This window comes from Bubalus bubalis, chromosome 19 (assembly GCF_019923935.1).
Source record: "Bubalus bubalis isolate 160015118507 breed Murrah chromosome 19, NDDB_SH_1, whole genome shotgun sequence".
NCBI lineage: Eukaryota > Metazoa > Chordata > Mammalia > Artiodactyla > Bovidae > Bubalus > Bubalus bubalis.
Window position 1 is genome coordinate 50,533,315 of NC_059175.1, and position 26,392 is coordinate 50,559,706.

Sequence of the window (26,392 nt, forward strand, 5' to 3'; positions counted from 1 at the left end):
ATACTCAATATTTATTTTTTCTAATATATTTTATATACTAGTAATTTACCAAGAAATAGTGCTGATAATTAAGCAATTGCAGTATTGTGTTATTTCACAGTGTGGTTTGAAAGTATCATTTCCCACTAACAAATATAATGCATTTTAGAAATTTCCTTATGACAAATGTTACTAAAGATGTGGGACAAAGAAAATTCTCATACAAGTCCTGGAGAAACAACATGGGCTTATCTGGTGAAAGTGAAAATGCTATTCTGCATTTTAAGCCCTGAGTACATAAACGTTTAAAGCGCCCATATGTTCATCAAGGAGGCACTTGCGAGAGAGGTCAAAACACTGATTGTAGTGGGGAAAAGAAGTAGAAACTACCTGAATGGCTATTAATATAAGAATAAATTCATTTATTTTATCAGGTTCATATATAAATCATTGCTGCATGTACCACTGTGGACGCATTTCAATAATGGGATCTACAATCAATGAGAAGAAGGTTATATGAGAATAGATAAAATGTGGTGTCATTTATATTAAGGTGACATACTGCTTTGGTTAAGAAATTTACAAAAACATACATATGATGTGAAACTGAGATAATTGTGGAGGGGTCAGCTATAACCAGAAACATTAAAAAAAAAAAAGAGTACGCACGTATTTTTATTAAATCTTCCAGCTATGCATACATATTACCCATATTACCTGTATGATGACTAATTATAAATTTAAAAGGAAATAAAATTTATTTAGGCAAGAGAATAGCTTAGTTATTACAGCTTTATAAATGTTATGCATATGATAATGCACAGAATTCATATGACACAGGATGAGATGGTTGAATGGCATCTCTGACTCAATGGACATGAGTTTGAGCAAGCTCTGGGAGTTGGTCATGGACAGGGAAGCCTTGTGTGCTGCAGTCCATAGGGTTGCAAAGAGTCAGACATGACTGAGTGACTGAACTGAACTGAATGTTGTCCAGAATAAAATTCAGGCTTAACTTATATGTAAAATATACTCTGTTCTCTTCTTTAAAAATCTAGGATACTTTCTCATCCCTAATCATTGGTCAGTATACATCAGTCAGTCTTGCTCTAGGAAATTTACTGAGTTCCAATGCTCTCAGAAAGGTTTTCAAGATGTAGGGGAGTTCAAGAGAGAAACTTGCTGAAACTCTTCCCCTTCTTCTATTTTCTAATATGAATATGTCATGCAATACTCATTTTTTCATAAAGATTTAAAATGTAGTCATAAAATTTTTAATTTAATCTTAGACCATCCCTCCCAGATTGTGAGTTTTCTTAGAACAGCAAAATGTATAAGAACTGGATTTGTTACATATAGAAATAATGCATCATAGCAAAAACATCAACAAAATGTATGTAGCCAATTCAGTAAATATATATTGACAATGTAGCTACTGTATTATCACCATACTTTAATGAAAGAAACAATGTTTTGAATACAAAAAATGAAAAAACACCTTAAATCTGAATGAAAAAAACTCCTTCCCAAGAAAACTCAATTGTTGATCTCATAATGTCTGGCATGCATAAAGAGATTTATTTTCATCACTTTTTTCATTCATCATTGATCTACAATGTCACCCAGAGAGGCATACATACCAGCATAAGATAAGGATTATCCATAAGATTCCTGCTTTTAATTAGATGATGTCATAAATATAACTGGTATATAGAGTTAGAACACTTTGTATGGAGATAAGATCGGGGGTGTTAATAATGATAAGTAGTGGAGGTTATAACATTGATAGAATCTGGACATATGTCATGTCTTTATTTGATCAAACCAGAGACAAACAGAATGCATGCTGAGATAAACGTGATTACTCACAAAGTCATTTCCTGGCTAAATCATTTTATTTAAAAGGCACTCAGCGAAGGAAAACAGCACTGTAATTTCACTAATTGAGCTCTGAACCTAAAATACAACAACACATCAGAAGGAACAATTCAATACAGAAATTATCAAATTGAATTAAATAATTTCCTTTCTGGAGAAACGTGCATTCAAGCATTATTTCTACAAAATAAAGAACAAGAGGAACAACAAGAAACAGCTAATATGTTCTAGCCTGCTTCTGAATGCACATGAATTCCAGGGATATTAAAAAAAGAGAGAGAATTTAATGTTCAGGAAAAGCAGTGAAAACTGGCTTATTTATTTCTTTCTTCTAAATTTATAGTCAGGTACCCTTTGCTGAGCCTTTGGGCATATTTATAGTCTGAAACCATATTCTATAAAAGAGTGAGATTTGTTTTATGAGCACTTACGCACAATCTAAATTGCACAACATAAAAGCATACTACTAGCTCAATTACTAACTTATACTAATATGCTGAGAACGTCCCACCCACCCAATGTCATTAAAGAAAAACATTAGCAGTTCCTACTAGAACTTTAGAAAAAGGAAATACAGATTTGAAAGGTGCAGTTTTCATATTCCTTCTGGAACACAAGCGATTTTTGTTTGTTTGTTTTCTGAATGTTGAATTTTTTTTTTTTAAGGTAAAATTTTATATAATTTTTTTAAATTTTATTTTATTTTGTAACTTTACAATATTGTATTGGTTTTGCCATATATCGAAATGAATCCACCACAGGTATACATGTGTTCCCCATCCTGAACCCTCCTCCCTCTTCCCTCCCCATACCATCCCTCTGGGTCATCCCAGTGCACCAGCCCCAAGCATCCAGTATAGTGCATCAAACCTGGACTGGTGACTCGTTTCATATATGATATTATACATATTTCAATGCCATTCTCCCAAATCGTCCCACCCTCTCCCTCTCCCACAGAGTCCAAAAGACTGAGATGCATAAACAATAAACTTAAAGGACAACATTGATACTATGGCTATGACTATTGACACATTTATTTTACCAATTTTTGCACGATTTTCCTTTACTTAGAGGATTTAAAAGAAACTGACATTAAGCATCTATGTAAAGAGGTATATGTAAAAATAATGAAAAATAAACCTGATGCAAAAATGTGATATATTTTTCAATTTTCCCAATATCAGCCAAACAATCCATGCTTCCATCCACTAACCTGGGTTGTTATAAATGCTAATACATTTAAATGAGTTTAGAGTCATGATACTTAATACTCAAGCATATACAAAAGTGATTACAGACACTAATTTGGGACTACAAAGTGAAGCAGTTTTCCAGCTGTATTTTGGGCTAGTTGTTGCTTTTAAGTTATAAGGCCGTAAGATTTTCTCTGCAGTCAAAGAAACTTTAGGTCTTGTCACAGATTATTATAAATACAGCTACTTACTTTTATGAATATTATGTAGGTGATTCTGAAAGATAGAAAAAGCCTGAAATAATGTAACTATTTCAATATGTTATCTGTTACCTGAACATTTTTACTAACTAATTTACTTAAAAATTATCTGCTGATGTCCTCTTAAATGTAAGATATAATCTTGTTCTCATCATTCCATTAACTGCCTATAATCTTTGAAATTGTTTACAATTAATCGAGTTCCCTTCTGGGCTGCCTTCCCACCTCAGCCTACACATTCTAGAACTGCTTCAGGCTTATTACTATGATGTAGGAAGTTATTAAAATATGTTAATTTACTTGACTGAGATGGCTTTAAATTAAACCCTTGTAACTTCTTGCCTTCTAGTCTGTCCACACTTTATAACACCTTAAACAAGATATTATTCTATGATCAAATAATCAGAATAAAGAAAAAATGTCCTGACTTTCTCTTTTAACTGTGACCATTTCCATGGTATTAGTTCTGTAATTTAAGTAAAATCAGTGGTTGCTAATGTGCTTCTTCTAGTTCAGGCCGTCTCCTTCACACTTTGCATGTTCTATAATTACCATGTTTTGCAGATGAGGCTTGAGTGGTTGAATAACTTTTACATCATAGAACTAATCAGGGACATAATAAATCCTTATGTTAAATGCAATTCACTTTGTAAAATGGCAAAAAAAAAAAAAAAAAGATGGCTCATAGTGAAGAAGCAATGTTTTAAATACTGTTAAGTTTCCATGTAGTTCATTCAAAAATAGACATATAGCCAATCTGCCCCACAAAAAATATTTTAAAAAGCAAACAAAACCCTCTAAATATATTTAACCCACCATATAAGTGTTATATTTTATAATAAATCATACAGAAAGAAACAACATTAATGACCATAATTAGAGAAAATGGGTTATTTAATGAAAACAAAACAAAAAAATCAGAAGAGAGCTACCTGGTCTAGCCAGTATAAGCATGAAACCAAATATAGGAAAGTGTTATCTAAGGTTGAAATATGAATTAATATTATGAAAATATGTGCTTTGGAGAAAATGAAATGGCTTGAGTTTTTTATGAACATTTCTGGTTTTTGATATAATGTTCTTTTCCAGAAAACCAAATTCCTTCCTACAAGGCTGTCTGTGAGATTAAGTAGAAAAGATGAATTATGAAACATGTCTTGAGCCCTCTCTTCTTCATTTTGCTATCCCTCTGGAAGGGGTATGGTTGCGGTTGTAGTCAGTCTCCAGGCTTCTTCCTACTTCTAATTTTGGAGTACGAGGTAACCAGAAGAAAAAGTAAAGGTAGAGCTTATAAGACTATCAAACATTACAAAAGAGCATCCCATTCAAGTCTTTTAGGGAATTCTCTGACAGTCCAGCATTTAGGACTCCAAGCTTTCACTACCGAGGTCTCAGGTTCAATCCTTAGTCAGAGAACTAAGATCCCACAAGCCACATAGCACAGCCAAAACATAAATTAAAAAATGATAAATAAAATGTAAAAAGCCTTTCAAGAGGAGTCAGTTGGAGCTCAATAGAATTCAGAGTGATACTTCATTGGGTAGTTATTTTCTTCCTAAGGGAAATTTGATTTCAGAGGCTTAGAAGGGACATTCTGTATACTTTATAGCATGTATTGATCTGCAGCCCAGTATGGTAACTTCAATTTGTAGATTTCTGGGAGATGAGGTATAATCCCCGGATTGAAGGAATTTATCTAATACTTTGTTCATCAAGTATCTGAAGGAATAAACACGGACATATGACGAAAAAATAAATATCATAATAGGCTCCAGTTTCATCCACTTTATTAAACTGATTCAAATGTATTCTTTTTAATGGCTGAGTAATATTCCATTGTGTATATGTACCACAGCTTTCTTATCCTTTCATCTGCTGATGGACATCTAGGTTGCTTCCATGCTCTGGCTATTATGGCAAAAACAATACAATATTGTAAAGTAATTAACCTCCAATTAAAATAAATAAATTTATATTAATAAATAAATAAATATCATAGTGTATAGGATGTACAGTGCTAAGTAGTCTTTTCAAATACAATCATAGAAGTTTACCAGTAAAATGGACCTGAATGGCCCTAAAAGTTTGTTTGAAAATTGATTGCTTCTTTTCAGAAAGTCAAAGTTGAAGTTAATTGGGCCCAAGTTCATAATGCTCATTGCAGAACATGCCAATAATGAGAGATAGGTGTTGATGCAAGGAATAGTGACTTTATTCAGAAAGTCAGAAAAACAATTAGATGGTTCCCTAGTGACCATTGTAGCAGATTTAGAATTCAGGCTTTTAAATTCAGGCTTGGTAAAAGGGAAGGGGGCATGTTTGGTTGTTACAAACCTTCTTGGTGCCTTTGTTTTTGTAGCTGTCACAGAGATCTGGTTGCTGCTGCTGCTGCTGCTGCTGCTAAGTCGCTTCAGTAGTGTCCAACTCTGTGTGACCCCATAGACGGCCTCCTACCAGGCTCCTCTGTCCCTGGGATTCGGTGTTCTTACAAATCTCCCATTCTCAGTTCTGGAAATCTTTGTCTCTATATAAGTGGAAAAGTGTTACATCTTTAAAGTTCAAAGCCTTGAGAATGGGCTATTTCAAGCTATAGACAACATTCTTTTTAATTATTAACATGTAACACTAGTAAGAGAATAAAAAGGTTAAAGTAAGAGAAACAGTCTAATTTGTTCCTTCCTATAACATTGATACCTTCTGGTCCAAAAATTATTCAGATTGCCGATCATTTTTTTTCCTTTCTGTTTTAAATGTTTATTTCACCATTTTGGATTCAAGCAGTGATTTACCTCTAAATGCTGTTCAATAAACTTTAATTTAATGTAGTTACTTTGTTCATTTGGAAGAAATCCCCTGAAAAACTGAATTTACAACATTCAAGAGTTACGTTAAAAATCCCATAAAGTCTAGAATACTTTATGGGAGAATAATTGGAATCTGTATTTTTTGAAAAATTAGAAATGTATAAAATATATATAATATAAAGATACATGGCTTATACATATATGTATTTAAGTATATAAATGCATTGATGAGGGAATATTGCAAACATTTCCCAAACAATATTCTTATAACAACTCCAGGTTTTGTATTAGAGGAGCAATAAAACAGTTTTTAGTGGTCCCTATAGAAACGGCTATCCACCTCTTGTTAGCACAAGTTTTACCAGTACTGCAAATTTAAAGAATTTCTTACATCAGCAAAAGAAGTCATTTCAGGAATCTAGGAGAGGGGCATTTTGCATTGAGGCAAAATGAACATCACAATTTTGTATTCTCAATTTTCAGTACCCAATTTAAAAAAGAATACAAAGCATTTCAGTTCTCAAAACTCTATGGAACCACTTGAGGGTGAAATAAAAAAGATTGATGCCTGATGACAGTTCTTAGGATGTAAAACAGTTGTTTCACCTGCTGTTTCTCTAGAGATGAATGGGGATAACAGTTTGATCTGTTTCTGTATTTGTGTAAAGGCCTTTTTAATAGAGCATCCAATAAAAATATAGTACTAGTTCTTTTTTTTTGTTTTGTTTTGTTTTTATTTTATTTTATTTTTTTTTAATTTTATTTTATTTTTAAACTTTACATAATTGTATTAGTTTTGCTTCTGCTTTATTCTTCCAGAATAGGTGAGGTAAAAAATTTACCTAGGAAATCACATGAGGATATTCTTTTAGGCCTTCATTATTCAATTGAAAAAGACTATATCTTTTTCTCTAATTTATAAATGGAATTGATGTTAACTTGAGGCATCTTACTCCTTGGAAGGATAGTTATGACCAACCTAGATAGCATATTCAAAAGCAGAGACATTACTTTGCCAACAAAGGTCCATCTAGTCAAGGTTATGGTTTTTCTTGTGGCCAAGTATGGATGTGAGAGTTGGACTGTGAAGAAGGCTGAGTGCGGAAGAATTGATGCTTTTGAACTGTGGTGTTGGAGAAGACTCTTGAGAGTCCCTTGGACTGCAAGGAGATCCAACCAGTCCATTCTGAAGGAGATCAGCCCTGGGATTTCTTTGGAAGGAATGATGCTAAAGCTGAAACTCCAGTACTTTGGCCACCTCATGCAAAGAGTTTACTCACTGGAAAAGACTCTGATGCTGGGAGGGATTGGGGGCAGGAGGAGAAGGGGATGACAGAGGATGAGATGGCTGGATGGCATCACTGACTCAATGGATGTGAGTCTGAGTGAACTTCGGGAGTTTGTGATGGACAGGGAGGCCTGGCGTGCTGCGATTCATGGGGTCTCAAAGAGTCGGACACGACTGAGCTACTGAACTGAACTGAACTGAGGCATCTACAAATCCAATATAACAAGTGTTGCTTTTTACACAGTTTTAAAATGAATTTAGAGTAAGAATTAAAAAAAAAAAGCAAACTTGTTACCATCTGAGAAAAAAGTAATAATAATAATCCCCAGGGAAAAGGAATTAGAAAACGAAGGAACCCTGCTTGCAAAATTACATTCCACCAAATGCTTTTGTGAAAGGAATGAAATAAGTATGAGGTTTTCTTATACTTAAATAATGAGAAGAGACAGTCCCTTGGGTTTAATTGCTTAATACTGGTATGTTTCTGTCAAGTAAATTTTCAAGGAAGAAAAGTATTTTCCCACCAGTCATTATTTTAGTATTAAATGTTATGGGGGAAAGTCATTTTATTTTATCATATATACCAGTTTGTTTTAGCAACTAGATTTTGTTCAGTAAGTTGGAATTGTAAGACATGATAGGATTTTATATGGAATTTCCTTGAATTAGTTCCTCTGAGAGATGAATCAGATATAAGTTATTTGAGATCCAAGTATTTCCTCTTTATTTTATGTTACTAGGACCGTGTGTTTTTAGCATTTAATCTTCCTCTTTAAACTATTTTTAAAAACTCATCTTAAGAGTTTTTATATGACTTTCCATTGCCTCAGTTCAATTCAGTCTCTCAGTCGTGTCCGACTCTTTGCAAACCCATGGACCACAGCACGCTAGGCCTCCCTGTCCATCACCAACTCCGGGAATCCACCCAAACCCATGTTCATTGTGTCGGCGATGCCATCCAACCATCTCATCCTGTCATCCCCTTCTCTTCCTGCCCTCAATCTTTACCAGCATCAGGGTATTTTCAAATGAGTCAGCTCTCTGCATCAGGTGGCCAAAGTATTGGAGTTTCAGTTTCAACATCAGTCCTTCCAATGAACACCCAGGATTGATCTTTAGGATGGACTGGTTAGATCTCCTTGCAGTCCAAGGGATTCTCAAGAGTCTTCTCCAACATCACAGTTCAAAAGCATCAATTCTTTGGTGCTTAGCTTTCATTATAGTCCAACTCTCACATCCATACATGACCACTGGAAAAACCATAGCCTTGACTAGACGTACCTTTGTTGGCAAAGTAATGTCTCTGCTTTTTAATATGTTGTCTAGGTTGGTCCTAACTTTCCTTTCAAGGAGTAAGCGTCTTTTAATTTCATGGCTGCAGTCACCATGTGCAGTGATTTGGGAGCCCAGAAAAATAAAGTCAGCCACTGTTTCCACTGATTCCCCATCTATTTGCCATGAAATGATGGAACTGGATGCCAGGTACTTAGTTTTCTGAATGTTGAGCCTTAAGCCAACTTTTTCACTCTCCTCTTTCATTTTCATCAAGAAGCTCTTTAGTTCTTCTTCACTTTCTGTCATAAGGGTGGTGTCATCTGCATATCTGAGGTTACTGATATTTCTCCCGGCAATCTTGATTCCAGCTTGTGCTTCTCCAGCCCAGTGTTTCTCATGATACACTATGTATATAAGTTAAATAAGCAGGATGACAATATACAACCTTGACGTACTCCTTTCCCTATTTGGAACCAGTCTGTTGTTCCATGTCCAGTTCTAACTGTTGCTTCCTGAACTGCATACAGGTTTCTCAAGAGGCAGGTCAGGTGGTCTGGTATTCCTATCTCTTTCAGAATTTTCCACAGTTTATTGTGATCCACATAGTCAAAAGGCTTTGGCATAGACAATAAAGTAGAAATAGATGTTTTTCTGGAACTCTCTTGCTTTTTCAATGATCCAGCAGATATTGGCAATTTGATCTCTCTCTCTTAAAAATACATTGACTATTTAACACCACAAAATTAAATGTCACATCAGAGTGGAGAGGGATTGTCTTCATTGTTTGCAAGTATGACTTTAAGCTGAAGTCTTTCTTGGGCTTTTCTTGTGGCTCAGCTGTTAAAGAATCCACCTGCAATGTGGGAGACCTGGATTTGATCCCTGGGTTGGGAAGATCCCCTGGAGAAGGGAACGGCTACCTACTCAAGTATTCTGGCCTGGAGAATTCCATGAACTGTATAGTCCATGGGGTCGCAAAGAGTCAGACACAACTGACTTTCACAAATAGCTGAAGTCTAAGGACAAGGAAGTGTCAAGAGTAAACAGAATCAGTGTCTCATTCTGTCCTCATGCTTACTCTACATAGATACTTGTCTGCAGTGCTCACATCTTTATTTAAAAAAAAAAAATACATTTTACTCTTGCAAGCACATAAGCATATAACCAGACATGCAATGGATAACCTGTATCGCAAACAAATTTACTGTTATCAAAAAAGATAAATAGTTCATAAAAGAAAAATTGAAGTGAAAGCTTTTTTATTATTATTTTTTAATATTATGCTATCACTGTGATCGCAAACACTCATTCCTTCAGTGTTTGGGTGTCCCAAGTTCTAAAAGGATCAACTTAGATTTCCAAGAGCCATTATAATCATACTACAAACCGTTTTTACCCCCAGTACTTTGTGATAAGTCAAATCCTTGCCATTCAATTGTTATTTTAATATTTGCATACAAAACTAGCTAGAAATAGTGTCTTGCAAGATAGTTTACACTGTAAATACCAAAGAAGTTAAGCCGAGATGGTTTATTTGTGTTGAGGAAAGTAGAATATGGTTGATGTAAGGTCCACACAGGTTCACAGGGATTTGATGACAGTAAGACTGTCAAGAAACTTAAATATACATAAAGCATGCTGGTACTACGCCTGCATCTGTTTAAATACACAAACACCAACTACCAATTCCCAATTATCACCTAATTCATATTTTGGCAACTAGAATGTGCTTAATTAGTATTTGGCAAAACAAACTTTGTCAAATTCCATTTCTGCACTTGAAGGAAAAGGGAATAAAAGGAGTGGAGTGGAGGAAGCTAGGAAAAAAAAAAACAACAACAACAAACTTTGTCTTATATAAGTTCAGTTTGTCTTCGATTATTACAACTTAGGAGAATGAATTGTAACAGAAAATATCATCTCTCCATAGAGTACTACTTCATCAAATGATTTTCTCAGCTTTGATAATTTTTTGAGTATGCATTTAAAAATTGCCCTAAGTTATATGTGGTTCTGAAAAGACAGGAGAAACTGGGAATTACTGATTAAATGTAATGGGTTGCCTAATACCCTGACATTGGAAAATGACCCCTGTTAAGGAACATATGACCATGACAATCAGCCTTTGCTAGATAGAACAAACAACATTGCTTTGAAAACCTGAGAGGGTATTTCTAGTTTTAGGGTTTTCAAATTGGTGGCTCTTTAGCATATTTTCTGGAAAATAGTTAAAAGTGAATCTGACATGGCATGGCCAACTCAAAATCCTGCGATGATGATGCCAACTGAGGCATGTTAGAGAAGTTATTTTGACACATGGCTGTTATACTTATCTTGAAAATAATCATTCTTTAGTATTAAACCAAGTAAATAAAAATACCAGATTTATATTTTAAAATGCAGCTGAGTCATAGGCACCATTATTAATGATATGAATGAACTCTTTTAGAGTCTCCTCATGTTGTTACTTGCTAAGTTGCTTCAGTCGTGTCTGACTCTGTGCGACCCCATAGGTGGCAGCCAACCAGGCTCCCCCATCCCTGGGATTCTCCAGGCAAGAACACTGGAGTGGGTTGCCATTTCCTTCTCCAATGCATGAAAGTGAAAAAATAAAGTGAAGTCGCTCAGTCATGTCCGACTCCTAGCGAGCCCATGGACTGCAGCCCACCAGGCCTCTCCGTCCATGGGATTTTCCAGGCAAGAGTACTGGAGTGGGGTGCCATTCTCTTCTCCATGTTGTTATTTAGTCACCCCTTATTTATCATTAACACAGTTGATTTGTGTGCCCAAAAATTAGTGGGTGGAAAACGGACAGAGTTATAGACAGTATATGCAGAAACTTCTCTAGCAAAATAACCATAAAAAGTAGAACACATGGTCCAATAGTCTGTATACATTGTTTTATCAAGTGTGCTATTAAAACACAAAAATGGCAAACCAATACAGACTGAGATTCACAGCAACATATTATTCAGCAGTGGTTTTTGTTTTGTTTTTTCCTAGCCTCAGGTCTATACTGTTGCATAATTTATCCTAATTAGTTTGACTTATAAGAATCTCTCAATGTACTAAGTAAAGCCTAGATTCTGGAAACTGGCTCATTTTGCTTGTCAAAAGACTACAAAAAAGGACGAAAATATATGCTGGGAAACCTCATTTTTTAGTGAAAATCACAGCCACATTTTTGTTACATAATCACTAGTTAAAAGATTACATTTTTTTCTTTATAACAATCTAATTTTTACTTATATTATTTTATTGTTGTGGGCCATGCCACGTAGCATGTGGAATCTTAGTTCCCCAACCAGGGATCAAATCAGTCCCTGTACTGAAAGTGCAGAGTCTTAACCACTGCCAGGGAAGTCAAATGCTTTCCCCTTCAAATACTGTCATTCATGTTTTCCTCATTGATTAGAAGTTGGAAAATACCTGAAACATCAGTCCAACTCACTCCATTTATACATAGGAAAAATGAAACCATACAGGGGTTAATGTCTTGTTTTAAAATAGTTTTCAAAACAGTTATTCATGGTGACCCAGATCTTAAATCTCACCCCCTTTTTTTTTTTGGTGTACTTTTTAAGCTCCATTCGTATTTATTGCTATGACAACCTTAACAGCATATTAAAAATCAGAGACATTACTTTGCCAACAAAGGTCCATATAGTCAAAGGTATGGTTTCTCAAGTGGTTATGTATGGATGTGAGAGTTAGACCATAAGGAAGGCCAAGAGCTGAAAAATTGATGCTTTTGAACTCTGATGTGGGGGAAGACTCTTGCAAGTTTCTTGGACTACAAGGAGATCAAACAAGTCAATCCCAAAGGAAATCAATCCTGAATATCTATTGGAAGGACTGAAGCTGAAGCTTCAATACTTTGGCCACCTGTTGCAAAAAGCTGACTCATTAGAAAAGAGCCAGATGCTGGGCAAGATTGAAGGCAGGAGGAGAAGGGGACAACAGACAGTAGGATGGTTAGATGGCATCCTTAACTCAATGGACATGAGTTTGATAAAGCTCCAGGAGATGGTGAAGGACAGGGAAGTCTGGCATATTGCAGTCCTTGGGGTCGCAGAGAGTCAGACACAATGGAGTAACTGAACAACAGCAAATTCATATTGTTGCTTCATAGGTGGTTGTCATTTTTATGCTTTGATGGAAAATGAACTGTAATTTAGAAAATATCTAAATTAACACGGAATGTATACCTCACAACACCAAAGATATTGAAGCAGTGTACAGACATGTATAAGACTATAGATCACATTAACCTCTGTGGATCACCCCTCTTCTAGGTGCTTGGTCTCGCCATGGCTATTGTCAGTTATGACATAATACCTCAGAGTAAGTCATACTTGAGAGTGATACATGCAGATCCCTGAAAAATGGTTTTGTACACAATAAGGCCTTTGTATGTGACTTTTCTTTATTTTCTCTTTCAAAGTAAAGAAAAATTGCATGGTGTAAGTAACAAATGAAAGTTTATCATTTACATTTTGGACCCAATTCTTGAAATGCATTGCTTATACATTGGTAAGCCTTGCAATTCATCATTGAAGTAAATGAGCTAATAGAAAAGAACAAATATATAAAGAGTTCATTCTCATTTTAAACAATTTTTAAACATCTAATGGTGATTACGTTCATAACTTTTGAATATATATATATGTATACCTACATTTCTTTTTTTATAAATATGCAACATAACCAGTTAACTCTTGTATATGAAAAAACATAGATTTATTTTACCCATCTCTTGATCTAGTCAACACAGGTTTAATATTTATATCAGTTCTATTCTTCTATTGGTAGTCTCTGTAACTTTACAAAATGTGTGTAAATATTGCATTTTGTTGTTTTGTGAACTTTTAACTTTTTAAAGACTTTGACTTTATAAGGGCATTGGCACTTTGATATTTGTCCCACTTTTTTCTTTAAATTTTTGCCAATTATACCTTTATTTCTATAATATCAGAGCTATATATAATATCTATAATATTTTAGACCTCATGTAGCTACCTTAAAAGTCTAATTTCACTGTGATCAGAGATGTTCTGTAAACAAGGAAAAGCATTGCATATGGTTACAGAACCTTGCTTATTCAGTTTTTGAATAGTTCAGTTTTGTATTCAAGAATGTGAAAGGATACATTTCCTTCTCCAGCTTCCCACTTTCACAAACTTGGCCTCCTGTTCTTTGGCATTGCCATTTAGGTGGATTTTTTGATTTAGTCTTTTTATTTTCGAAACTTCACCCTTAAGAGACAATTATTCCATGTATGAGACTACTCCTCCATATCTTTTAACATGATGGATTAAAAAATATTCACCTTCTGTGTTCTATATTATCTCTTTCCTCTGGGGTCAAGTTTTGGTTTGTGTATGTTGGCATTTTTTTTTTTTTTTTGGTGTTCTTTGATTATTCATTCATCACACAAGAAAGGTCACGTGACTGGCTAATCTTCCATTGAGGAAGTAGAAATCTTTCTGTCTTTGATCTCTATATTCTGACTTTTTCTCTGCTCACCACTTTCATATAAAAAAGAAAAATCAATCCCTTTTAGTTTCTAATTTCCAGAAAGTCAACCTTTCAACTTGTCAACCTTTCAACTTCTTTGCTGATACATGGTTCTTCTTTTGTGAGTATCTGTATATTTTATTGATTATTAGAAGGAATATGTCAGTTTCATTTGTTTTCTATTTTGTTATATTCACCTCAATAAATGAAGCTTGTTTTTAATTCCCAGATCTTTAGTTTTTCCATTATCATCTCTTATGTACATTTAAATTGCAATGATAACGTCTTATTCACACTACATTTTCTGTCTTTTGAATTGTAGAACCCTGTATTTACTTGAAAGAAAGTCGCTCAGTTATGCTTGACTGTTTGCAACCCCATGGATACAGCCCTCCATGCTCCTCTGTCCATGTAATTCTCCAGGCAAGAATAGTGGCGTGGTTTGCCACCCCCCTCTCCAGGGGATCTTCCTAACATAGGGATCGCACCTGATTCTCCTCCATTATAGGAAGATTCTTTACTGTTCATGTCTTCATTCATCTGAAAGTATTTCTGTTTAATAAATAGAAAAAGTTATTGTTCTTTAATATTTATCATCCTGACAGTATATATCAGGATTAAAAGATGAATAAGGACCAGCTCTTATCTAAGAATTCACACAGATGTGATTCTTATGCAATACTTTTTAGACAGCTAATTTGAAATCTGCAATCTTTATTTAATGTAGAGATCCTGCATTTCAGATTCTACTTAGTTCCCTCTTGACTTCAGTTCCCTTTGGCAAAAATAGCCACTCGTCTTTCTATATAGCTCACTTAACTCAAAGTTGAAAGTGAATTTTTGCCTGTCTGTATTAGATAGCCTTCATGTTCTTGGAATCTTCATCTATAATGTAATATCTCCACCAGGATAACAAATAGGATGAAGAGATACTTCCAACTCCCTGAGGTTAAAAAAAGATCACAGATTAATTGTCTTTTTTAAAGCCCTATCTCTGCCTTTAATTGGAATTAATTTTATATATATTTACATATATAATTAAATTAAATTATTTGAATTGCAATTGCTTATTAGGTTAGAGTATTCCCCACTTACCTGATGAAGGGGAAATGAGATTTTTGAATAATAGAGATTGTGCATACATGTGTGTAAGGAGAACATGTTTTCTAAACTGAGTGGTCATTGTTTAACATAACTGTAACTCTTATGCAACTTAACCAAATTGTAAAATTTTTTATGATATTTGAATGTTGAATGCCCTAAATATGACAGCTTTTACCAAAATCACTTTGAAGTTTAAAAAGTTACAAAATATTGACAAATGTCAGTGTTCAAAACCTTTGTTTTTCAAGTAAAAACAGAAAGTACACAAAATTTCATCAGTTTAGAATTTTCTTCATTTTTAAATGCAAAAGAATGATTTCAGATGTGATAAACAGAAAATATATGTGTTACCATCTTTTGTGTTTCTTGCTTCAGTAGAAGTCAAGTAGTCTTAACCTTCTGTGTACTAGGTAGAAGGCTGTTAGTTATGCACAAAACACCATTCTGTTCTAGGAAGCATACAATTCTCTTCACTGTTAAGACTATACAAAGCAATTTTCTATCCCTGAGAAAACCCAGAATGTACTAAAAGTTATAGAAATCAACAGCTTCTTAAGACATTCTAACAAAAAGTAAAACATTCTTATAAGGAAGGTAAATCAAAACTTGACCTTTGAAACATATCACTTCCTTTTGTCGGCCTCTTTATTTGAGAATGGTTCTCAGAGGAATTGGTTTTATTTTATGTATCTCTCAGATTGGTGGCACAGTGGTAAAGAATCTGCCAGCCAATGCAGTAGATGCAAGGGATGTGGGCTCGACACCTGAGTTGGGAAGATGCCCTGAAGGAGAAAGTGGCAATCACTCCAGTAATCTTGCCTGAAAAATCCCATGGGTAGAGGAGCCTAGCTGGCTATCGTCCACGGGGTTGCAAAGAGTAGAACACAACTGAGTGACTGAGCACACACACACAGATGAATAATTTTAAACTGCAATATCAATTTTTCTGTTACTATTTTTGTTTTCAACATTTCAATAGTCACATTGTAAGGGGATTAGAGACATGTTCCATTTGTCTATATGAATAAAGACTGGGGTAAACTTAAAGATAATTTCATCAGTTTAAGGATATATTCCCCTCCATAAATTATCACAAAAGTACAGTTTTTCACTGGCAATGACCCTGGAGAATAGTAAATATTCTATACATGAGAACTGGATAGTACTTCTGAGATCAGCTATCTGAGTTAAACCTCAAAGGATCTATTGAATGTAAGACTAAATGGCATTGCTTTAGACCACAAACAGAAACAAAACAAATATTTGATTGGGGTTTAATAGAACTTTATGGATTGCATCATGCATGATACAGTATATGGAAATATGAAAGCTACTTTGATTCATAACCTAGAGATGCTACTTAGGTCGAAAACTACTCGAGAAACACCATTGCCGCAAAGAGTAATTAGTTATCAGTGGCAAGCTTATCTTATCTTAAATGTTTCTTTTGTAGCAGTACGCACAGATGTCTCAACTCAACAGTCCCTACTGTTAAAATGTGCAGAAGCACTGAGAGGAAAATGTGGAAATTTATCCATGTTGAACATTGCAATTAATCACAGGTAAAACCTAGCATCAACAAAAGGCTCTCCTTTGTGGGTATTTGACTGTTTCTTCTTCTTTTTTTGGAATCAAATAGAAGGAAGGATTGATAGAACTATCCCAAAATAGTTTATATAATTTTGAATTGAAAATGTGTGTCCTTTGGTGGTTTTCTGATATATATACATGAAATCGAATACAATGAAATCAAGAATTTTTATCCTGCTGTCATATTCTCTTTTCTTATTCCATTGCCATTTTATTGGGATTTTTATACAACCTAGTCAGTGGTGCCTATGACCTTTAAGTTATTTTATGGGATAAAGCTACTTATCTGCCAGTTTCACTATCAGGGCTAGAAGAATAACCTATTTATTTTTACTTGAACAACCAATCTATAGGCAGTTTCCAAGTACTCCGGACTTTAGGACTTTCAGGAGTGTGAAAGGGGTGGTAAAAAGCAGAGGGGAAGAAAGAGGCTGCTAAAAGGAATCACTTAAGCAATCAGAAAACAAACAAGCAAGCAAGGAATGGCCTCTCTTTCAGTTGTTGTTCAGTGGCTAAGTCATGTCCAGCTCTGCGACCCCATGGACTCTAGCACACCAGGCTTCCCTGTCCTTCACCATCTCTTGGAGATTGCTCAAATTCATGTCCATTGAGTTGATGATGCTACCCAACCATTTCATCCTCTGTTGCCCGCTTCTCTTTCTGCCCTCAATCTTTACCAGCATCAGGGTCTTTTCCAATGAGTCGAGGCTGTTGAACTCAGGTGGCCAAAGTATTGGAACTTCAGCTTCAGCATCAGTCTTTCCAATGAATATTTAGCATTCATATCCTTTAAAATTGACTAGTTTGATCTTGCTATCCAAGAAACTCTCAAGAGTCTTCAACACCACAACTTGAAAGCATCAATTCTTCAGCACTCAGACTTCTTTATGGTCCAATTCTCATATCTGTATATAACTATTGGAAAAACCATAGGTTTGACTATATGGATCTTTGTTTGCAAAGTGATGTCCCAGTTTTTTAATATGTTGTCTAGGTTTGTCCTTTTTCAGTTAGTAAATGTCATTCCCTTAAAGAATGTTTCTATCACTTTGTATGTCCATTAATTTCCCATAATATGGAAAAGTGTTTATCTCAGTTACACCTCGGAGAAGGCAATGGCACCCCACTCCAGTACTCTTGCCTGGAAAATCCCATGGACGGAGGAGCCTGGTGGGCTGCAGTACATGGGGTCACTAAGAGTTAGACACGAATGAGTGACTTCACTTTCACTTTTCACTTTCATGCATTGGAGAAGGAAATGGCATCCCACTCCAGTGTTCTTGCCTGGAGAATCCCAGGGATGGGGGAGCCTGGTGGGCTGCCATCTATGGGGTCTCACATAGTCGGACACGACTGAACGGACTTAGCAGCAGCAGCAGCAGCAAGTTACACTTCTCCTCCCTCCTTTCATTATTAAAAAAAAAAAAAAAATGTTTCCAGTCACTAGGTTTGTTTGTATGTGTGTGTGTGTGTGTATGTGTGTGTGTGGCGGGGAGGGATGATGTGCATGCCACATGGCATGTGGGATCTTAGTTCCCAGATCAGGGATTGAACCCATGCTCCTTGCAATAGAATGTAGGGAGTCCTAACTACTGGACCAATCACTAGGGAATTCGCTGTCATTTTGTAAATTAAGGAAATAAATATCCTTATGCTTTACCATCCCTTTCTTCTTTTCAAATCTCTGACATCTTAATTACATATTCTTACTTTATTGTTTCTCTACATAATTTAAAATATGAGATTTTAAGTTTCCCTACAGAATCCTATATTACCATCTTCTTGACCACTCGATTTTTTTGTCTTTGTTTATTTTTGTGTTTTTATTTCATATTGCAGATTTTCTCAAATCCCTGTTCATCCTATGCTGTTTCTTCATATTTAAGAATTAAGCCACACAGAGACTAAGTCCTAGTGAAAGATTTTTTTCCTGCAGATTTCTTTTTGTGGTTGGATCAGGAACTCTTGACATCCTTGGGAGTCTTTCCAAATGCCCGATGAAAATGGCTTAACACACAGTACATACTTTTCCTTTTTACAAGTATTTCTTTTATTATATTCTGTGAGAGCCTCAAATACCTACCAATCTTTCTGTTCCTTTGAAGTTAATGTTAGGCTCTTGGATATCAGGTGAGAAGCAAGACAGATTCAATTATTCACTTGCAATTAATTCCTTTCTATGAGCAACATTTCCATTTTTCCTTGAAACTGGTAACTCTGATTCAAGAACTTTCTTGTTGTTTGCTTATTATTGAGGTATGATTTAAAAAGTAGAATTGTATATATTCCAGTTTTACAAGGTGATTTTTTAAAGGTGTAAAACATAAGGATTTAATATACATGTACAACGGAAATGATAACACATCAAGTCAATTAATACCTCCATCCCTTCACATCATGTATTCACTTTTTTTTTTTTTTTTTTTTTTGGTGTTTGGTGATAACATTTAAATATCTACTCTCTTGGAAAATCTCAGATATAGAGTACAATATTACTAACTGTAATGACTGTGTTTGATATTTGATGTCTAGACATTAATCTTCTTATCACTGAAAGTTTATAACCTTTGACCAACACCTTCCCATTTACCCCCACCCCCACACCCAGCCTCTGGCAGCCATCATCCTACTTTTTGATTCTATACATTTAACCTTTATAGCTTCCATATGCAGTTGTCTTTCTGTGTCTAGAAGCCATTTGTAATAATCTTGACCTTGGCTAATTGTTCCATCTCTTCGATAAACTTGGAATCTCTGCCCCATCCTGGCTCCATGGGATTCCTTGGCTCAGTGGTAAAAAAATCTGCCTACAATACAGGAAATACAGGATACATGGGTTCGATCCCTGGGAGGAGGAAGTAGCAATCCACTCCGGTATTCTTGCCTGGAGAATCCCATGGACAGAGGAGCCTCATGGGCTACAGTCCATAAGGTTTCAAAGAGTCAGACACAGGAGACTGGGGGGCTATAGTCTAAAAAGTTGAAAGAGTCAGATATGACTGAGCATATTTTCTCCCTGGCTTCTCATTCTCCTTATCATTATATATATATGCTTTTCTATTCAATATTTTCCTTTATTGTAGTTTTAGTTAAGTCTAAGGAATAAGAGGAAATGAGCTCCATGTTACCATTGTAAACTTGAGGCACATTTTTTTTAGGACCAAAGTAATTTAAATAAAAATATTTACTTTCCAAACTGACTAATAAAAAAGTTACACAGTTAAAGTTACTATCAGCCCTGTTGTTTCCTAAAAGAAAAAATTGAGAATAATTACTTACTTCACACATAGTCAATCTATGTAACATAAACTTTTACTATGGCAGTTTATTGATTTTATTTCTAATTCTCAAAAAATTTGATTTATTACTGTCAATAATTGTGCACTTAACTACGGCTGTTCAGATTAACTTCACAGAAAATGATCTTGACTTGAGTTCTCTATATGTTTGAGATTGCCTCACTAAAATTAACTTTTATAGAATATGTTCTATTCATGCTCTTGACTCTCTTTTCACACACCCTCTTTATATTACTTTACAGGATCACCTCCAAAGCACATTTTCTTGAGAGAGAAGCTTGAAAATATCTTTTTTTTTTTTTTTTACCTTTGCCATCTGTAAAAATTACATCCATTTTTCAGTTTTCCATTCAGGCAAGACCTCCTAGAAAGTACAATCATGGTCCCTCAGAGCAGAGTAGGAGTCCTTCATCCATTGCTCTCATGACCTACAATGGAAATTAAATTGTTGTAGTTTCCATATTTGTTCCAATTTGCTTATAAATTTTTATAGTGAAGAAATGTGTATTTAAATAATTGATTTCTGTTTTTAAACGTAGTCCTTTTCTCTTAGGATATGTGAAAACATATATATTTAAAGAGTTAATTATGTGCATATGTGTTGCATGTATAGTGTCAAAGAAAAATTGCTCTGGAGTTGTTAAACAAGCGAGAAAAAAATTTACTCCAAAAAAAAAAAAATCATTCTGTTATTGCAATCAGGAAGAGATTAAAACAAAAGGCAGGACAGTTTTAAATACTAGAGGGAGCCATTGGAAGAGTGCAAGGAGTTTATAGGCAGCCTACCTTTCAACCCTCTCACAGCATTGCTTTGAGTAAATGCTAATGGGCTGTGTTTTTTGCCTCATCAAAGGCAAGTTGTGTGGGTCAGGCAGACACCCCCTCCAGAGTAGGAAATCACAACCCACTGCAGTATTCTTGCCTGGAAAATTCCATGCACAGAGGAGCCTGAAAGATTGCCGTCCATGGGGTCACAAAGAGACAGACACGAGTGAGCAACTGATCACACCACGCACACGATGTCCTTGCCAATTTCATTTATTGATTCCCTTGTTATGTCTTGTTTTACACCACATATGAAAACTTATTTTTGAACTTAGTGTGAAAGAAAAAAAAAAAACTTTTTTCTTCCCTTAAAAAGCTATTTACCAAGTAGATAATGAAAAGAATGTGATTGACTGTGTTTCTCTATTGTGCTTTGACCTGCAAAAAGTTTTGAAAAAATATAATCTGACCTCTAACAATTGTACATCCTGAATATGTGTGTCATCTCTTTTCTTTTTCTTTTTATAACATTTTCTTGATCTTCAATTGTAATACATGTCTTTCTTGGTCTGTACTTTTGGTTTATATTTTAAAGTAGCTCCTTTATTAAACTTCTGAAAATTTTTCACATATAATGTAAAGTATAAATAGAAAGTTCATAAATAGAATGAATGCTTAAATAAATAGATACTTAAGGAAATGCTTAAGTAAATAACTAAATCCTTAAGGAAGTAGAGGTGTGGGTTTAAATACACATCTACTAAGTGTCTATAAAAATTATCTGTTGAAGGTGACCATATTGCAAATCAAATTTTGAGGTTTTGGGGGAAAAACACCTTCTCTGGCTTAATTATTTTATGTTTTAAATCCATGGCTCTAAAAACAGACTTCAGTGAAGAAAACACTGTGTCTTTGAAGTTTCTATATTTTGCAACGTTTGTCCTCTGGAAGAACAAAAAGGTTGGATATTCATCCCACACACCAGTCACTTTGAGGCCCTTTTTAAAGAATCGGTGTTCTGCTTTCCATTGGCCACTTTCACTATGTGTTTGGTTTACTGTGACTGTTAGTGTTAGTTGCTCAGTGCTGTTCAACTCTTTGACACCCCATTGACTGTAGCCCACTAGGCGGCTCTGTCCATGGGATTCTCTAGGCAAGAACAATGGAGTGGGTGTCCCAGAGGTCATTCCTGACCCAGAGGTCAAACCCAGGTCTCCTGTACTGCAGGCAGATTCTTCACCTTCTGAGTCTCCAGGGAAGCCCAATGTAAAGGAAAGAGTCCATCTAAATCTCTTAGGTTTTATCATCTTCAATTGTTTTCCAGTGAGAAAACGTATGGCCTTATTGGCTTTTCATATTTTACAATTTATAAAAGAATATGTGAAATATTTCTATTATATCAATCTAAAGGCACAAAATTCCTAGCCCTCCCTCTTGCCCTTTCCTTTGCCTTCTTCCTTTCCCTCCTCTCTCACTGTATGTAAAGAGAAAAGAAAATACATTTAAGATTGAACTGAGTGTTTAAGAAGAAAATAGTACTCTGAGTTCAGCATACTGGCAGTGGTGCATGCTAAGTCACTTTAGTCACGTCTGGCTCTTTGCGACCCCGTGGACTGTAGCCACCAGGCTCCTCTGTCCATGAGATTCTCCTGGCAAGAATACAGGAGTAGGTTGCCATGACCTCCTCCAGGGGATCGTCCCATTGGCAGTGGTAATTTTTCTTTTAATTTGGATTGAAGTCTTAGTTGATCTTCAATATTGTGCTTTTTCCTGTACAAAAACGTGACTCAATTATACATAAACTTGAATCAACTCTTTTTTTTTTTAGATTATTTTTCCATGTAGGTCATTGGAGATATTGAGAAGAGTTCCCAGTACTATACAGTATATACTATGTCATATATATTATACAATAGGTTCGTATTGGTTATCAATATTTATATATAGTATTATATACATATATATATATGTATATATATTTATACACACAGTATTTTGTGTATATGTTAATTCCAATCTCCCAATTTTCTCCTCCCTCCCACTTTCCCCTTTGGTAACCATAAATTTGTTTTCTACATCTGTGACTCCATTTTTTTGGTAAATAATTTCATTTCTGCCATTTTTTTCTTTTTTTTTTTTTTTAGATTCTACATTTAAGCAATATCATATGATATTTGTCTAACTTAACTTCACCCAGTATGAATCTCTAGCTCCATCTATGGTGTCACAAATGACATTATTTCATTCATTTTATGGCTGAGTAATATTCCACTGTATATATGAACCCCATCATCTTTATCCATTCTTCTCTCAATGGGCATTTCAGTTGTTTCCATGTCCTGGCTACTGTTAATAGCGCTACAGTGAACATGCATGTATCATTTTGAATTATTTTTTTGTCAAGATATAGGTCCAAGAGCAGGATTGCAGGGTCATATGGTAGCTCTATTTTTAGTTTTATAAGGTAGCTCCATACTGCTCTCCATAGTGGCTGTACCAATTTACATCCATATCAGCAGTGTAGGAAGGTTTCTTTTTCTCCCAAACCCTCTCCAGCATTTATTGTTTGTAGATTTGTTGATGATGTCCATTCTGATTGGTGTGAGGTGATTCCTCATTGCAGTTTTGATTTGCATTTCTCTAGTAACTAGTGATGTTGAGCATCTTCTCATGAGCCGGTTGGCCATCTGTATGTCTTCTCTGGAGAAACATCTATGTAGACTTTGCACCCATTTCTTGATTGGTTTGTTTGTTTCATATTGAGTTGCATGACTAGTTTGTATATTTTGGAGTTTAATCCTTTGATGGCTGATTTGTTTGCAAATACTTTTTTTCTCATTCTGTGGGTTGTTTTTTTATTTTATTTGTGATTTTCTTTGATGTGTTTAAGCTTTCAAGCTTAATTAGATTCCGTTTGTTTATACTTGTTTTTATTTTCATTACTCTAGGAGATGGAACCGGAGAAGGCAATGGCACCCCACTCCAGTACTCTTGCCTGGAAAATCCCATGGACGGAGGAGCCTGGTGGGCTATAGTCCATGGGGTCGCTAAGAGTCAGGACAGGACTGAGCGACTTCACTTTCACTTTTCACTTTCATACATTGGAGAAGGAAATGGCAACCCACTCCAGTGTTCTTGCCTGGAGAATCCCAGGGTCGGGGGAGCCTGGTGGGCTGCCATCTATGGGGTCGCACAGAGTCAGACACGACTGAAGTGACTTAGCAGCAGCTGCAGCAGCAGAAAGTGGATCACCAAAGATCTTTCTGTGAATTATGCTAGGGATTTTTTATTTGATCTGCTTAATCTAATAATATTTAGTGCCAGGTTAGGTAGCATACCACTCACATGAGATTTTTTTAAAAAGTAAATATGAATGAAAATACTCTTGGGTGAGCAATATTTTGTTTTAATTTTAATTATAATGCCCTATCAATAAGATTAAGTGTTCTTGAGAGAGTAATAGTTAGATCATGACAATTAACTTATTTCAAGTAGACTATAAAAGCTCTTGTTTGATTTCTGTTTTTATTTCTTCTCTATGGTAAATGACTCATATCACAGCACAAACAGATAAAATGAAAAAGGTAATAATGTTTACATGCAATTAAATGAAGGCAGTAGCAATAGTACCTTATTCTATTAGCAGACATTATTACATAGTTAAATAACTGCTTACAGGGAGCATGCTTTTCTGAGACAAGAATATGCTGGGTGAATTCTGCGTTGCATTTACTGAGATGTTCACTTTGTAGTAGTTATATTTATGTATTAATTAATTAATCTATCTATCTAGTGGTCATTTTAGACATTAAAATAAACTTTATTCTTAGTCATCTCTGTATTAACAATTAATTCATCAAACAAATATTCCCAAAATACTCTTTTTTTGTGTGATAAGTCAATTCAGTTCAGTTCAGTCACTCAATCGTGTCTGACTCTTTGCGACCCCATAGACGGCAGCCCACCAGGCTCCTCCGTCTCTGGGATTCTCCAGGCAAGAATACTGGAGTGGGTTGCCATTTCTATTGAATTAGGACCCCACATTTAAAAATGACCTCATTTAACCTTAATTACCACCTCAAAGACCCTATCTTCAAATATAGTCACATTGGGGATTAGACCTTAGATTAAATTGGAAGTGGGGGACATAATTCAATTCATAAGAGTTACTAATACAGACAAGTTTTATACTTTCTGAATCTACTGATGCTTGATATCACCTACAGTAGTCTTAGACAGGTGTAGACTTGGTTGAACCTAAGCTAGATCCTCTAGCAGTGTAATGTTTAGCAGATTTATGTTTATATCATGCAGTAGTGATGAAAACTAAGCCATACTTGCTCCACTGGTTGTCAGAACAATTAGCATCTCAACTAAATCAGATGTTTACTATGTATGGGAACTCTGCTAAAATAGTTTATGGGTTTTTCAAGTTAATCTTGACAACAATCCAGGGAGATCATCCTATTGTTATCAGTAATATTCAGATAAGGAAGTCAATCCTGTAAAATATTTCAATCCTTGCAAAAACCTACATGTTAGGGTGTTGCACAACCATCATTTTATTAAAATAATGAGTTTATATATTCCAGTGCAATAATCCCCTAAACAATTTAGAACATCTAATACATCTAAACTTTAGCTACATGTGTCCCAGAGATAAACAGAGTTGCCATGCCTTTGCCTTTATTAGTTGACATGTTGATGATTTCCAACATTTGAGTCACTGGGTCAGTGTTACTGGTTTACTAATAATATTGAATATTACCACCACTAATAAGTGACTCCCATCTTATTGGTGCTTATATATCAGCATAATTCTCACAATAACTATTCAAAATAGAGGAGATTATGGCTAGTATGGAGAAGGCAATGGCACCCCATCCCAGTACTGTTGCCTGGAAAATCCCATGGATGGAGGAGCCTGGTTGGCTGCAGTCCATGGGGTTGCTAAGAGTCAGACATGACTGAGCAACTTCCCTTTCACTTTCCACTTTCATGCATTGGAGAAGGAAATGGAAACCCACTCCAGTGTTCTTGCCTGGAGAATCCCAGGGACGGGGGAGCCTGGTAGGCTGCAGTCCATGGGGTCGCACAGAATCAGACACGACTAAAGCGACTTAGTAGTAGTAGTAATAGTAGTAGTAGTATGGCTAGTATGTAAAATAACAAACTATGGTTTCAAAATATCAAGCAACTGGGACTTCTCTGGTAGTCCAGTGGTTAAGATTTCACCATCCAGTGCATGGGATACAGATTGTAGAGCTGGTTGTAAAGCTAAGATCCCAAGTGCCTCTTGGCCAAAAAAACAAAATATAAAACAGAAGCAATATTGTAACAAATTCAACAGAGACTTTAAAAATTGTCCACCTCAAAAAAATCTTTAAAAAAAAAAGGTATCAAGCAAAGAGTCCCATATCATACCAAAAAAAAAAAAAAA

General features: G+C 35.3%; 1 protein-coding gene across 2 annotated transcripts in view; it reads left to right on the forward strand.

Annotated features, from left to right (window-relative positions):
- Nucleotides 1-26,392, forward strand: part of CDH12 (cadherin 12) — a 1,213,596-nt gene that overhangs the window by 312,812 nt on the left and 874,392 nt on the right. The gene's annotated exons all lie outside the window — the stretch shown is intronic.